Genomic DNA, 15,429 nt, shown 5'->3' with positions numbered 1-15,429 from the left:
TTTCTTTTTCCTGATACAAAATGCTGCCAATCAATCCCTGGACCTTCTGTTTGACGGATTAGCTGCTCATTCAAGACTGGTCTGTGGCAGATAGTATCCTATTCTAGTTCCAGTAGCTCTGCATGTCAACCACCATAAAAGAAATGAAATATCGTCCAACCTGTTACTGTTGAAAATATAATTTGAAAATTAATATATCTATTGCGGGTGTTATCCACCACTGAATTGTATCTTAGATGATGATCTGAACCAAATCATGCTGTGGATTGTATGCTACTAGTGCCATTTGAAGAAAATTGGTTTTGGATGATTGTGCATGAATAGGAACATGGAATATTGAAAAGTAAAATTTTTAACGAGTCATGTTCAAATCCAAGATTCAAAGGTTATAGGATCATCAATGATGCATGATTACAAGAAAGTAGCAAACATGAACAATTGAGATCAATATGAGAAAGTACCCTGTGTCTGTTGCAACCCTGATAAAAATGCACCCACCATGTCTACTTTCTAATTTAGTATTATTATCTGACTAAAAGCAGAAGGGATAGGGGGGTGTTTATCAAATCAGTGGGTCTATACAAGAATGGTGATTCCTTACATGTGCGGACATACAAAAGGGTTGCAGGATTTGTGACGATCAATGAGCAGTAAAGATTAGGTGAATGTATTTCAGCAAAAAATGTTGTGCAAATTGCATGTGACAGATAATTGTAAAAAGAAAGAAAGGAAAAAAAAAAAAAAAAACAACCACATACCTTTTGTCACATCCTACACCCGATGATACAATGCATTGACCTCAATAAGAGTACAAAGGTATGATTTCTTTGTAATCCAAAATAAACATAAATGTAATGTACTACTGGCCACAACTAGCCAACTTGGTAAGGTATGATTTCTTTCTCCTTGTAAGTAACATGTTTATTTTGAATTTCTATCCACATCTCTACCCTCCATTTCCACCTTTGCTACTACTAACTATAAAATTGGTAGCACTCTAACTTTTTGGCTGTTACAGAGTCACAGTCATCTGTTGTTTGTCTTTTATTCTTAGTGTCGAAAATGGAAACATGCATGTACAGAATCTGTTGCACAAGAAGCAACATCTTATGAGAAAATTGATGCAAGAAAACCTGCAACCATGATTTGGAAGTCCAATAATAAAAAAAAATGCTACAAAGTAGAAATAAAGAAAATGCTAACAGGAGCATGTCTTACACTAGTAAATTCAGATTCTGATGTGCCACATAGCTCAATAAGCTTAATCTTGTCTACTTTAAGCTGCAAAACAAGTAAACACTGAAGCGTAAGAAACATTTTAAAAAATCAGGCAGGTTGAAATGGAAAGAGAAGAAAGGATTTCAATGAATAGCTACCTTGTGCCTTTTTGCACACAAGTAGAATGCAGTGGCTATGAAAACAGGCCGACTGAAGTCAACACTTGCTCAACGAGGTGCTGGCAAAGCAACAAGAAACTAGGGGCCGTACTCGATTGACGATTTTGGTGTAGTGAGTGGTTGCTACACAAACATCACAGTGGGCCCCATAGAAGCTCAACTGCATGGGAACTTCCCATATGTTGGATTAATCCATTTGTGAACACTTGTTTGTTGAAATAGGACTGTTGGATTTTCCCTCCATTGTTAACCATCCAATAAATGTCCACCAATCCAATAGTCAAATAATCAAACAAGCTTCATTTTTATTCATGATACATCTACTGGGAACACCATAATTTGGATGGCATAATTTGACTTGTATGCCATGTATGCAATTTCTAAGTAATTTCTAAGTGCCTGCACATTATCCGTCACACTGCCAGAGTATCTAAAGTTTCTCTTTTTCAAAAGCAACCACTTATAATCCGTTCAAGTGCCCAAGCAAAGATGAGAAATGCTAGCCAAATGTAGATGAGAATGGGCAAACTAGAAGCCATTTTCAGATAAATGGAATACAAGCACAATACATTGTCTAGTTAGTAATTGTATTTATCATGTAGAACATGTTTGCTTTATCACCACCAGAAAAGACGAGGGGGAAAAAATAATAATAAAGAACGTGCCATTGTAAATAATCAAAATACCATGAAAATAAACCCAAGTATACAGATGCCTAACAAGGTAGAGAGAATTGAACCTGGACTACCATGGGTCAATGCTGAGTTTGTCCTGCATTCTCTACTATTGATTTCTCTGAAAAATAAAAATTTAGAGTCAAAATCTATCAAACAACAACAGGATACAATCTCAGTGAGGTCGAGTCACAGTCACAACCAAGTTTCCTAGTGATGCAGCTAAAAATCTCAGCAAGTCAGAGTTTACTCCCTCGAGTTTCGAGTCGAGTCAATGAGTTTTTGAACTGTGCAATAAAAAATGCCAGGAATTGATATATCCAAAGGCCTTTGTAGAACAGTGAGGTCTCTACGATTTTATCTAAAGGATATTTGGACCTACTTATCCAACCAGAATGGTGGTCCGAGCTTTATATCCTGTTTTTAATTAAAAAGGGACCAAGTGAAGTGAAAAATGAAATCAAACTCCTAATTACAAGAAATATCAGCCCCATGCACTTAAAGGTTGCATTTCCATGTCCTGATGTTTCTGCCCAGGCAGGATGCTTTTCTCCCCAAATCAACATCCCCAATGTTTCACATCCAACCTGAATCTGGATACTGATTTGATGCACAAAAGGCTGAAAAATGGGACCTTCGATAATGCAGTTTCAAAAAACTTGCACCACTCCAAGTGTCAGATGGAACAAATAGCCATCTTTTAAGCCAAAAACTCCCATCGATTTGCAATTTAGATGACAACCAAATGCATCATGATTGTCTAAGAGGACCACAACTAAATTTCCTACCTCTCCCCAGACATGATTGAAGAAAAGTATAATGCCTGCCTCATCAGTTAGTCACAACAGCCAGCAGGGTTGCAGTTTAAATTAACATGCTCGAGGTCTAAACTATCATCCCAGTCTACCACTTCATTTTTCTTTTACCAATTCCAAGTCCACATTCTCCTTGTTGTGGCAGATTAACTACTACAGTCTACAGTATGTATTAGTAATGGAACAAAAAAAAAAAATCCAGTTTAATGCAATGTTTGAAACCCAAACTGGACCAAAGAGTCCCAGTCGAGACCAGTTGGGAAATCCCAGTCAACTAAAGTGTTCATTTGCTTTCTTTTAAAAAGAAAAACAACTCTATCAGGTAGAGTTTGATCCAACAGCCTCTAATTCAAAAATAATTGCCAAGCCAATGACATCGTTATCCTTTTAGTTACTTTCTTCTAACTCGAGTAGATTTCCAGATTGGATAAAAACAGTCTGAAAACCCCACAAAATGCAAAACTACATGTTCATAAACATTTATAAATACACCAAAACAAATATATATCGAAAGATTATAACATGCACATTCATGATGAGAGATTCTAGGAGACGTCATTTCAATTTCATAGAGTAAGCAGACGTCACATTACCTTCTTCCACAGATTCAAATGCACGAATACATCTTTCATATGAGAGGAGATGTAGGGAGAGGGAGATCGAGAGAGGGAGGGAGTGTGAGAGGGAGATCGAGGGAAAGGGAGATCGAGAGAGAGAGGGTCGAGATCGGAAGACGGAGAGGGAGATCGAGGGAGAGGGAGATTGAGGGAGAGGGAGCGAGAGTGAGAGGGAGAACGAGAGAGAGAGAGGGTTGAGATCGGGAGAGGGAGATCGAGAGAGAGGGTGGAGATCGGGAGAGGGAGATCGAGGGAGGGAGATCGAGGGAGATTGGGAGAGGGAGACGCAGATGGCGATGGCGTAAGGAAATGAGGGATTTAGGGCGTTTTGGCGTAAGGAAATGAAGAAAAAATTCGGTAGTCTGCGGTATATACAGTAACGTGGCTCTCCAGCCATGTGGGGTCCACTCAGAAGTTACTAATAGAATCCATTCCGTCCATCTGTTTCAAAATAAAACAATAAAGCATAATAATAATAAATAAGAACATCAAACACTCAATTAAGACACACCAACAAAAAATGGAAACAACAGAGTATAACAACAACTAGCCAAGTACGGTTCATTACCATTTCAAACCAGAAATGGCCTAGAGCCATTTCTGAACCAAACATCCAGCCGTACCAGATGCACGATTTTGGTGTAGTGAGGGGAGACCTTAATAGAAGGTGGTGGGCCGAAAATGGATGGTGAAATCTACTAATGCAACGGTGATCATTGGATCCGGTGTTTACATTGTGTGTTGGATCTCATTTCTCCCATTTTCTACCGACTTTAACTACAAAATTCCTCCAAAAGTTCCTAGTTACACTGATGGTGATTTCTGGGCAGAGCAGTACACAAGTCGAATCAAGTGAGCTTGGCACAGCTCAGCTCAGCTCGGCCAGTAGCTCACCACAGCTCGAACTCAACTCGGCTTAGCTTGATCCTCAAGCTTGATTGGCTAGCTTGGCACGGTTCATTCAGTAGCTCATGCTAATGTGAGCTGAGTTTGAACATGTGCAACATTTTTTCAAACACAAAATGCATCTTTAATTTCTCACACATTGCAGGTATTTCATCAAATACTCGGTGAGTATCATCAAAACCAAGAATGAGGGTAGTTTTATAATATAAAGTTCTTTTTTTTTAAAAAAAAAATTAATTTTTATTTTGTAGTGATTTGTTTCATGTCCATCCCTTCCTCGCCAACAGCCAATCCCACGGGAAATGTATGCCATGCACCCGAAACAACACGTCATTGAGTTATTTCATCAAGAGCAACATCAATATCAAAATAACATAGTTACCGAGCTGATTCAAGTTGAGGTTCGGTTCAAGTCCAATCGAACTCAGGAAGCTTGAACTCTGGCTCAAAATTTTTTCAAGCTTCAAAAATCAGTTCAACTCAGTCTGAATCCAATTTCAAGCCAAGGCGAGTCAAGTTTTTCCTAATCGGGTCGGACAAGTCGGCCCAGCTAACTCAATTCATATACAACTCTATTTTCAGGGAATGAAATTAATAAATTCTCCTCGTAGAATTGTAATGTCCATCTGGTATGTGCATTAAATCTAACCTGTCCGTCATATGCACCCATCATGATGATCACTTTAACAAAATATATAGTTAATCGAATGATCAGATGGGTCACAGGTGAATTTGGATATTTTTGGGTCGCGTATATTATATTCTATTATGAGGTCTATTTTCTAGTTAGATCTACATTATTTTTATCCACATGATCATCATGATTGGATTCATCTGTTGGGCGGGTTGGATGCCATGATCGTACAACATAAGCCCCTACAATGTTCGACTTTATCACTTTTTAAAAAGAAATATTAATGAGGGTCATTTTGTAATTTCATTCTTGAAAGGACTTCACTGTATTTTTTATTTTTATTTTTTTAAATTCTATGAAGTATTATTTAGTAAAATTCAAATAAAAATCATGTTTTAAATTATTAAATTGAATGAGGAAGCATACTTAAAACATGTCTATGTTAATGGATGCTCCAATGCTCTGGGCGCACTGTAAGTTATACTGCTCCTGATTGCATTGGGTAACTTGGACAGTACAACAGATCCATCTAAACCATTCATTTAGTCTAAAACATATTTCTAGGGATATCTTGCATAAAATAAGGCTGATTGGATGATCAAATCCATCTAGAATCAGCCTTAATTTTTAGCTGTCCTTTTTCCAACTCATGGATGGGATTGTTAAAATTGCCAACGGAAGTGATTCTTTAAAATCACAAGCAATCCATGATAAATGGACCGAATTGTTGGATTGACCTATTTTTATGCCAATAATCTTGACCATCCATATTGGAGCCACTGATCAGATGGTTGAGATCATCATATTGGTGAGAAATTTGTATGGTGGCTCATTATTTTTTGTCGTACCTAATGGACGGTATAGATCAACCTATTGGACTGTTCAAGTGTCCCAGTGCAACTAGAAGCACTTTTAAGTTATATGAGAGCACCTGAACACCTCTCAGTATAAAATCACTCCATCCCAATAGGGAAAACGGATTGGCTACTCCCCATGGCACCAGCCAATGACTGATGGTCGCTGCTATGTGGGCTCCATTATGATGTATGTATTTCATCCATGCCGTCCATATATTTTTATAGGTAATTTTACGGTATGAGTCCAAAAATGAGATATATTCAAATCCCAAGTGAACCACATTACAGGAAATAGTGTTGAATGAGGATCTACCATTAAAAACATTTTGGGGGCCATAAAAGTTTTGGATCAAGCTGATCTTTGTTTTCCCTTCATCTGGGCCTGTATGACGTAATAAATAGATTGGATGTCAAATAAACAGTATAGTGGGCCTTAGGAGGTTTTAAATGGTGGATTTGTTTTCGTGTGGTGTGGTCCACTGAGATTTATATCCATATAATTTTTGGTATAAAGCCATAAAATGATGTTTAACAATGGATGAACGGAATGGATGAAACACATACATCATGGTGGGGCCCACAGAGTACCGACCATTAGCAACTGAGCTGGTGGCGGGGGGAGTAGCTAATCTGTTTCCCCAATAGGGTCCTCGTTGGAAGCGGATTGGTTGATGTACCTCGCACCAGCTGTATAGCTTATGTATTCACGTGAGCAAGTTCCGTGGGTTTGATCATGAGTTACGTGTTATATCCAAACTGTCTATACATTTGGCAAGCTTGTCTTAAGGCTTGAGACATGAAGAAAGACAGATCCATCTATCAAGTGGACCACACTGCAAAAAGTAGTAGGGAATTGAACATCTACCATTGAAACCCTTTTTGAGGTCACAGAAGTTTTGGATCAATATGAATTTTTTTTCCTCTTTATCAAGGTTTTTTTTAACCTTATGAACAGATTGGATGGAAAATAAATGTTATGGTGGGCCCTACAAATTTTTTAACGGTGAAAATCATTATCTCTGCTGCTATTTGTGGCGTGGTCCAGATGATCCTTGGATATGATTCATTTTTTTGTATAATGCTCTAAAATGATCTCTAAAAATAGATGAATGGTGTAGATATAATAAATAAATCACTGTGGGGCCATGTAACTTTGATCTCCTTTGAACCGTTCGTACAACTCGGAGCTCGAAGAGCGAGGTACACTAGCCAATCCGCTTCCGTCCTTGTTTGTACACGTGGGGTCTGTGGCTTACTGAAGAAAACCCTTCATATGATGGGCCCCATATCGAATTGATCATGGCCAAATATTCTCTTTGATCGGCCAATCTTAACCTTTCAATTTGTGGTAAACACCGCAGAATTCCACATTTAAATGGAAAAGAAACTAATAAAGATTGGATGGCTGGCGATATACAAATATGGGTAACTTTTACCTTTAGTTGGGGCCCATCAAAACAACGGCTTGGATCACCGAACCGTGTACTCCACTTGTAAAACCCAAAACCAGTGGATACTATAGATATCCCCGGTCGAGGATCATAAGCCTCCTCAAGAACGGACGCGGATTTCTGCGAAAGGCCCAGTGCAAGGATGCCGGGTGGGGTCCACCTCGATGTTTTTGAGAAATCCACCCCGTCCATCCTAATTTGGAACTCAATTTAAAAATTTTGAAAATTCAGCGTATCCAACACTCAAATGTGCCACACGAGAGGAAACAGTAGACATTAAGTAAGAACCGTTGAAGCATTCCCATGGCCATAAAACTTTTGTATCAGGCTATATTTTTTGTGTTTTCACTTCACACATTAGGAATGACTTTATAAACGGTTTGGATAGCATATAAACATCAAGGTGGAGCCTAAGAAGTCTCAACGGTAGGAATTTCTTTCCCCAAATTTCCCTCTCGTGTGACCCACTTGAGTTTTTTATCCACCTAATTTTCGATCGTACGTTCTAAATTGAGCTCTCAAAACGGATGGACGGAATGGATTTGTCACGTACGTCGCATTAGGCCCCACCCACCATCCTTGTGCAGCGAAAGGCTTTCACATGAAATCCGCGTCCCTCTAGAACGTGGGTCAAAGCCTTGATACTCTTTTATTTTTTACACGCACGCACCCTGCACCCGCCACATCTACGCACGGCGTAGAGGGATTTCACCACCTAAGGGTTTCGAACCCAAGACCTCGGGTTGAAACTCCTGAGTCTACCACTCAGGCAAGGACCGGAACCCAGAGTTATTTGATACTCTGGTTGCGTACGACTCGTGATACACAGGCACTTAAATATTATACTTGTTACGTGGAAAATAAATTTTAACCGACTATATTGTGGAAAAAAAAAAAAAATCTCTACGATACATTATAAATTTCATATTGTTTGAACTATCCTAACCTCTGATTCGTGGATACTTACTTTTGAAAATAAGGTCATTGGATATTTTCATTTTCAACCGTCCAATTAATGTGAAGAAATCCGATATTTAGATAATCAAATAAGAGTAATTTTCCTTTACCTATAAATTTAAAGAGGTACTCGTAATTCTTACGGTTTAGTTTGACTTAGTTATATGCAACATATGAATTTCACGGTAATTTCTAACTGCCTGCGCATCATCCATCATCCTCTACCAGAGCAACACGGCATTTCTTTTTTCCACCGACATCTTCAGAGGAATTGTACGTACGTCGACTGCAAGTTCCATCTGGTTTCTCAATTCCTATAACTGGGTCCATATTTCAGTAATCCAGACGGTTGATCTATCTTGGATGGTCCATGACTCAAATAATACTCGATTAGACAATCTCAAACTTTCAATTTCTTTCCTACAGATATATGTTTAGGAAGAGAAATACAACACTGTTTCAGTGGAATAGGATATTATGCCCTACTTATATTATGGTACACTAACCATCCATGGTGGGACTCAACAGATCAGTGGTCTGGATCAACAAAAAATAGCCCCATTTGTGAGAATTGAAAACGGATGTATACACCGCTGTCATGTGTTTTCAGCTCACGTAGTGCAAGAACGTGGAAGGAACTACCCAAAAGTGAAATTTAATCAGTTGGGCCAGTAGGTCAGGGTGCACGGATTTTGTGTAGTCCTTCCATGAGTTGTCAATACTGAGATTATTGAGTTTTTGGCCGTTGATGGAAGGGCAGAGGAGATACGGTCGGCCGCACACGTGTACTTTGAACGTGGACCGTTTATTGTTATCGCCAGCTCGATGGATAGATCAGCTTGAGATTGGCGTATGATTGTCTTAAATGTGAGGGCATCAAGAGTAGGGTTAGCGTTGTACACTGAGCCAAGGCGGGTCGAGGTGGGCTAAATTTCGTGCTTCCCTTGAGATTGAGCTTACCACTGTAGTTTGGCTTGTTTGTCAAACATTTGAAGTCAAGCTCAAGGCAAGCTAGTGGATCCAGATGAGGTGAGATTACTTCGAGTTGAGTCAAGCCTGCTTCTGACCTGGCTGAGCCCAACTCGCATCCAACCCAACTCCCAAATCAAATATTTAATATATATATCGGATAAAGCCATAGAGGTACCTTGTTGTTGGTGTTGAGAGAGTCTGTAGAGCTCGAGCACAAGACAGAGGAGCTTGAGCACAAGAGAGAGAGGAGCTTGGGCACGATTGATAGAGTAAGAAAGAAAAATGATAAGAAAGCAACGGACGGATGCTTGCATGACCTTATGAACGGGTTGGATGGCAAATAAACACCACGGTGGGCACTAGGGAGATTTCAATGGTGGTTATCGCTATCCTCACTGTTTCCTGTGGGGTGGTCCACTTAAGCTTTGGATTTGCTTCATTTCCTGGGATCATGCCCTAAAGTGAGCTGGCAAAGCGATGGACAGCATGGATGTAAAACGGCCTCACCATGAAGATGAAGATCTGCAAAATTAGGAAAGTACCCATGCAGTCCCATTAGATCAACGGTAAGGTTCACATGAGCCTTGGGACAAACAAATGGCCTTGGATGTTATTATACGAAGCATGCGAAGTTTATTCACCAAGGAAAGATTGAAGAGGCGATTTGCAGCACGTGTGCATACATGGCACATGTGTGAAGAAATCTAGGCCATTCATCAGGCAGGGTTCACAGCAAAAACGCCTTGTCCCAAAATATCACCAAGTTGAGTGGACTTGGCCGAATTTTGAGTATAGCCACTGGCTTTCAGAATTATGCTCTTATCTAATATGGATTTAAGAAATTGTGTTGGAAACCTTACAACCAATAAATAAAATGCTTGCAGCCATTGCACTAAATATAATTAGGGTATCTTTGTGTTGGAGATTAGACGTTGGAATCACACATAGATGAACTTAGGATAACAATCCAAGAGCACCAAGCAAACACAAGAGAATACAAATATTTAACGTGGAAAATTCTTAAAAAATAAAAATAAAATTCACGGCACAAAGTGACAGATCTTTATTATAAAAACAGAAATTACAAAGAGAAAAGGCTTACCCAATTCAAACAACTTTGAATCTCTCCCTTGCTTTACCCCTTTGAAACTATAGAACTATTTAGAAACCCTTGAAATAGTTCCTAAAGCTTAGAATAACTCCCAATCTCGTTTATACCCCTCTATATAGCTTCAGAAGAAACCAAAACAAATTAGGAAACAAAATTTGCAAATCTTGCGGATCCGCAAATTGCGTAAATCGTTTGATGTCATTGAACTACCTTCGATGACATCGAACAAACGCCAAAAGAGTCTAGTAACTAAACATGAATTTTGCGAAAATTCTCGATTACTCGACCCAGCTTTGATGGCATCGAACATGTATTCGATATCATCGAAAATGGCCACAGTATGTCCATCAACCAATAGAGGAAATCGAGAAAATGTTCGACGGATTGAGCACTGTTTGATGTTATCAAAGGTGACATTGAACAAACAATTGATGGCATCGACAGACTCAGTATATCACTAGATTAAAGACATCAAATACAACAATTTGGTTGTATAAGGGGTCGTTTGGATGCTTATAAAGTTTTTAGTTATGAACACATTACACCTAAAAAGAGTTTCAGATGTAATTGAGTTACATGCTATTTTACTTGGATTTTAATTGGTAATATGGTTACAGGGATAAATAGATTATGTACTAGGCTAGCATATAAAGTGTTTACAATAAATAAAGTATGTATTTATACCATAGAGCTTAGACGGCGAACCTTCCAAAATCCACAAATCATATGAGGATTTGATTTTTTTAAAAGCCCTAAGAAAGCATTAAAGCATGCACATACTAAAGAGATTGGATGTCTTCCACCCATCACATTGGACCCCAAATGCAATTTAAAAGTTTTTAATGGTGGACATCCCATCCTCCTCTCAGTGGTCAATTTGATAATGAATGAACTGTTTTTTTTTTTTTTAAAGGGTAATAGGAGAGCATCAAGGGAAGTACATTATGAATAAATTGAAAGTACCATACACATTATGGTAGGCCCCACATATCATGAGTGTATATTAACCATTGTGTTCTGACATGTATAATACCTTTTTAGCGGTAAAGATTTTACATGTGCCATGTTTCACATTACAACTTAAAGTTATAATATGTTTACAGCTTGTAAAGCCTTCTAGGCAAATACATGCATCCAAACAGCCCTTGTAACCAGATTACATGTAATCCCTTTATAACCTAAGGACTTTACATGCATCCAAATCACCCCTAAAATCAATGGCTAAAATGAAAATTGATTTACACAAATACATGAATCCTATCTAGTAATCATTATTCTTATTTATAGTTAAAATTTTTTGACACAAGAAACAAAGTAACTGCGGTGGTTTAATGCATTTCAGATTCTACTTGATATCCAAACAGGGCATCTCATTTTTAGAATCCTAGTAATCGTCACTTAATCCATGAAATCCAAATGGAATGTATCCAAACACGCTCACAGCTCTCTCTTTTCTCTTGATAAACCAGACCCATTTCGGAATTTTAAAAATAATGAAAAGAAACCTCCATCTCCTTCTAATTCTCAAAGATCTGATATCAACAAAATTATTTCTTCTAATAGACTTCAATTCTTCTCTTCTAAAACTTGTCCTTAGATAAGATAAGTGTCAAACGGAGGATTTGAATTGTTATCAGTGCCTTAAGTTCTCTGTCTTTCCTATTTTGGGTGTTTAGATTCCAGCGTTGATTATCCCTGAGATTCATTTTCTGTACGATACAAAGATACATATGTATGTGTGTATAGAGAGAGGCCTTTCCCTATTTGGGACCTAATCTGTACATGAGGGGCCATAATAAATTTGTCGAAGTCATGGATCTGATGTCCTCCATAATGGATGAACCATGGCTATAAGAAAACCTCCCAAACTGGAAGATCCTAATAATCAAATTGTTTTTATTTTCTTCATTGAATGTGGACTCTGGGAGAATTCCTTCTTCACCATGTATTTACATGCTAACAATGGAATGGTTAGAGTTGACCAAATCAAGAAATTTTTTTTATTTTTTTATTTTATTTTTTATTTTGGCATGGTTCGTCCATGATGGGTCATCAGATCAATGGATTGGATAAACCAACCATTGGGCTCCACTTTTAAAGATTAGCCTCACACAAGCACGGGCATATGGAAAATAGTGATATGGGAGAAAGCTATTAATTTTTGTATCATAGATCAACCTTCGGTCTGGTTTGATGGTCTACTCAATTTTTAAGGCATTGGACTAAAGCATGCACCTTTGTTATGCAACTGCCAAAACCAGTATCATTGGCTCTATATTTTCATTTGGGTTTTCTAACATTCCTTGCCATTTGAGGCTTCTAAGGTCATGCTAATACATTCTATTTATTAATGGTAGCATCTTTTAGGTTCAGGCAGTTTCTACTCTGGCCCTTGGAAAATTCTCAAACCCCACATGTTTGTGGGATGGGACTTGTTCTTTCTTTTTCCTTCAATCTTCTTATGTGAAAAACATGGAAAGGACTTGGTTTTTTTCTTCTTCTTCAGTCTTCTTATATGGGATGTTGGCTGTAAATTTTCATTTATGCCATGTTTGGATATATGTATCCCCATAAGCATTATTAAAACACAGATTTCATTTTTGGAGTTCTCTCTCTCTCTCTCTCTCTCTCTCTCTCTCTCTCTCTCTCTATATATATATATATATATATATATATATATATACATATATAATAATAATAATAATAATAATAATAATAATAATCTGTCACATCAATGGAAACATTTTCCATTTCCATTGATTTCCATGGAATTGATGATACTCAAACATGCCCTTGGCTACTTCTATTAAGTCCTAGTTGTGATGGTGAGAGGCTTGCTTTGCTCTTCAATATCCCAAAATCATTAGGATGGATTATTATTTTCTAAAGCTGCCACCTCAACACAAATAATGCATTCAGAAGCAAATAGGACTAGTTACGTAAAAATCACTCATCGTATAACAAAACAGAAATAACTGAAAGATAAAACAGATTAATGAAACAAAGAATCAAGCTGGATGGATGGAACTCAAGAGTTCTAAACCTGAGTTAGCACCCAAAGATTTTGTTTTCAACCAAAAAAAAAAAAAAAAAAAGAAAAAGAAAGAAAGAAAGAAAGGAAAAACAATATCATGTCCAATTGTCGATTTGAACCGTTGATTCAGTCATGCAACTAGAAGCAAGCCATGGTGCAAAAATCACACCAATTTGATGATCTTAAACATCCAATCAATATCAGGGCATGAAGAGTCAGGATTGAGCAGAGAAAAAAATAGATCCAATCATGATAGATCCCATTTTGTATTGATTATGATTCCATGGTAGCAGTTCAGTTTGATGATTATATCAATGTGATTTATGGCTCAGAAACAATGGATGGTTGTAACAAATTGACCTTATTCAAAGGGTTAGGATCATCTAATCAGCATGATTCTTCCACCATGGCTTTCTCCCAATGGTACTACTGAATAAACTGTCTCAATTGGTGATTGGGTGTCCCGTGTGTCATTCAAAATGTTAGGGAACATTAGCAAAACCATATATATAGTCCTTGATAGAGTAGAACAGCAGAACACGACTCATGTCGCCGACCCCTATTGATTGGGAATTAGATGACGACGATGACAATGACAATGACAATGACAATAGAATAACATGCATCTTTCAATGAAGGATCCATTGTTTTGTTATCCAATTTCTTTAATTGTAAGATGTGGCCACAAATGCATGCAAAAAGCAACAATGTCAAAGCTCAAAACTGGTAACTCTATCCAATGAAGCTTGATCACCTCATTCTAGTCTGTGCCTGTCCAAACAGTCTCGAGCCTGGGTAAAGCCAGAGGGTTGATGTTACGTGGACAGCCAAGCAATCTTGAGAATCAGCTGACTCAAATAGCTGGAACAAGTCTGCAATGATATGATGGATGGATGGATTGATGGACGGACGGATTGATGGACGTGTACATGAACATTTTGACTGTGTTAAATAACGTAGCTCATAAGCAGGTGAATAATCCTATATAGAATGTGAAAATTCAGAGTGGGGCAACACATGAGAGAGTTTCCATGTGCAAATTCTCATGATTTGAGTGTTAGATGGTAATTTAAAATTGACTTCTTTTTTTTTTGTTAAGGCAGTTAAGGTAATAGATAGTTTTGATCAACTACGTGAATTTATTATTATGCGGATGAGATTCGATGGGAAGTGAACACAAGGGCTGGAGTGAAACGTATCTATTTCATGTTTCTTGGGCTTGACAGTGTTGGATTCTTCAATAGATGTCTATTTGAAATGGGTTGTTTTAACTGTCTTACAACATTGTTTTGTTTCATGATTTTCCCAACTTTGGAAGGATGATTTTGATGGAAGGAGATTTTGACACAATGGTGGTGGATGATGCAGCCATCCTTTTCATGCTCTTGAGCTTGGGAATGCTGAATTTGTTGATGGATCTTCTTCAGGAGGGCTGTTTGGGGGAGAATTACAGGTTCTGGATATTTTGAGTATTGGTTCTCTTAGGCTGCATTTGATTGCACCAAATCTCATGAAATATGATGATATTTTGCACCAAAATGGACTAATTAATCATGATATTTCACGATATTTGGTGTAATCAAACATACCCTCAATGATTTTTTTATAGAACCAGATGCATTTCCTTTTCGAAAACCCATGCAACTTGGATTGTATTTCTTGTGTGTGATGTCATAGTAATTCAGTTTAGCGTTCGGGGTGCAGGAATTGACTTCTCTTCTAGAATTGAAGTTCTCATATTTCTAGCAGATTTATAGTTACTGTGGATTCAAAGTATAATGAGAAGCCGAAGAGAGACTGAAGCTGGTGCAGCCCATGTTGCAAGAGCTGGCCTTTCATTTCACAAAACAAATAGAAGATCAGCAATAAGATTGCACGCTCATTTATGTGGGTTGCCTTTTCATTTCTTCTCAAATATTGCAACAGATTATGCCAAATGATTTAGATATTAGATTATGCAGAATGATTTAGAGATTTTAAGTAGGGAAGAGAGAACTTCAATAG

This window comes from Magnolia sinica, chromosome 19, assembly GCF_029962835.1.
Source record: "Magnolia sinica isolate HGM2019 chromosome 19, MsV1, whole genome shotgun sequence".
In the NCBI taxonomy this organism is placed as follows: Eukaryota; Viridiplantae; Streptophyta; class Magnoliopsida; order Magnoliales; family Magnoliaceae; genus Magnolia; species Magnolia sinica.
This window is presented reverse-complemented; position numbering follows the sequence as displayed.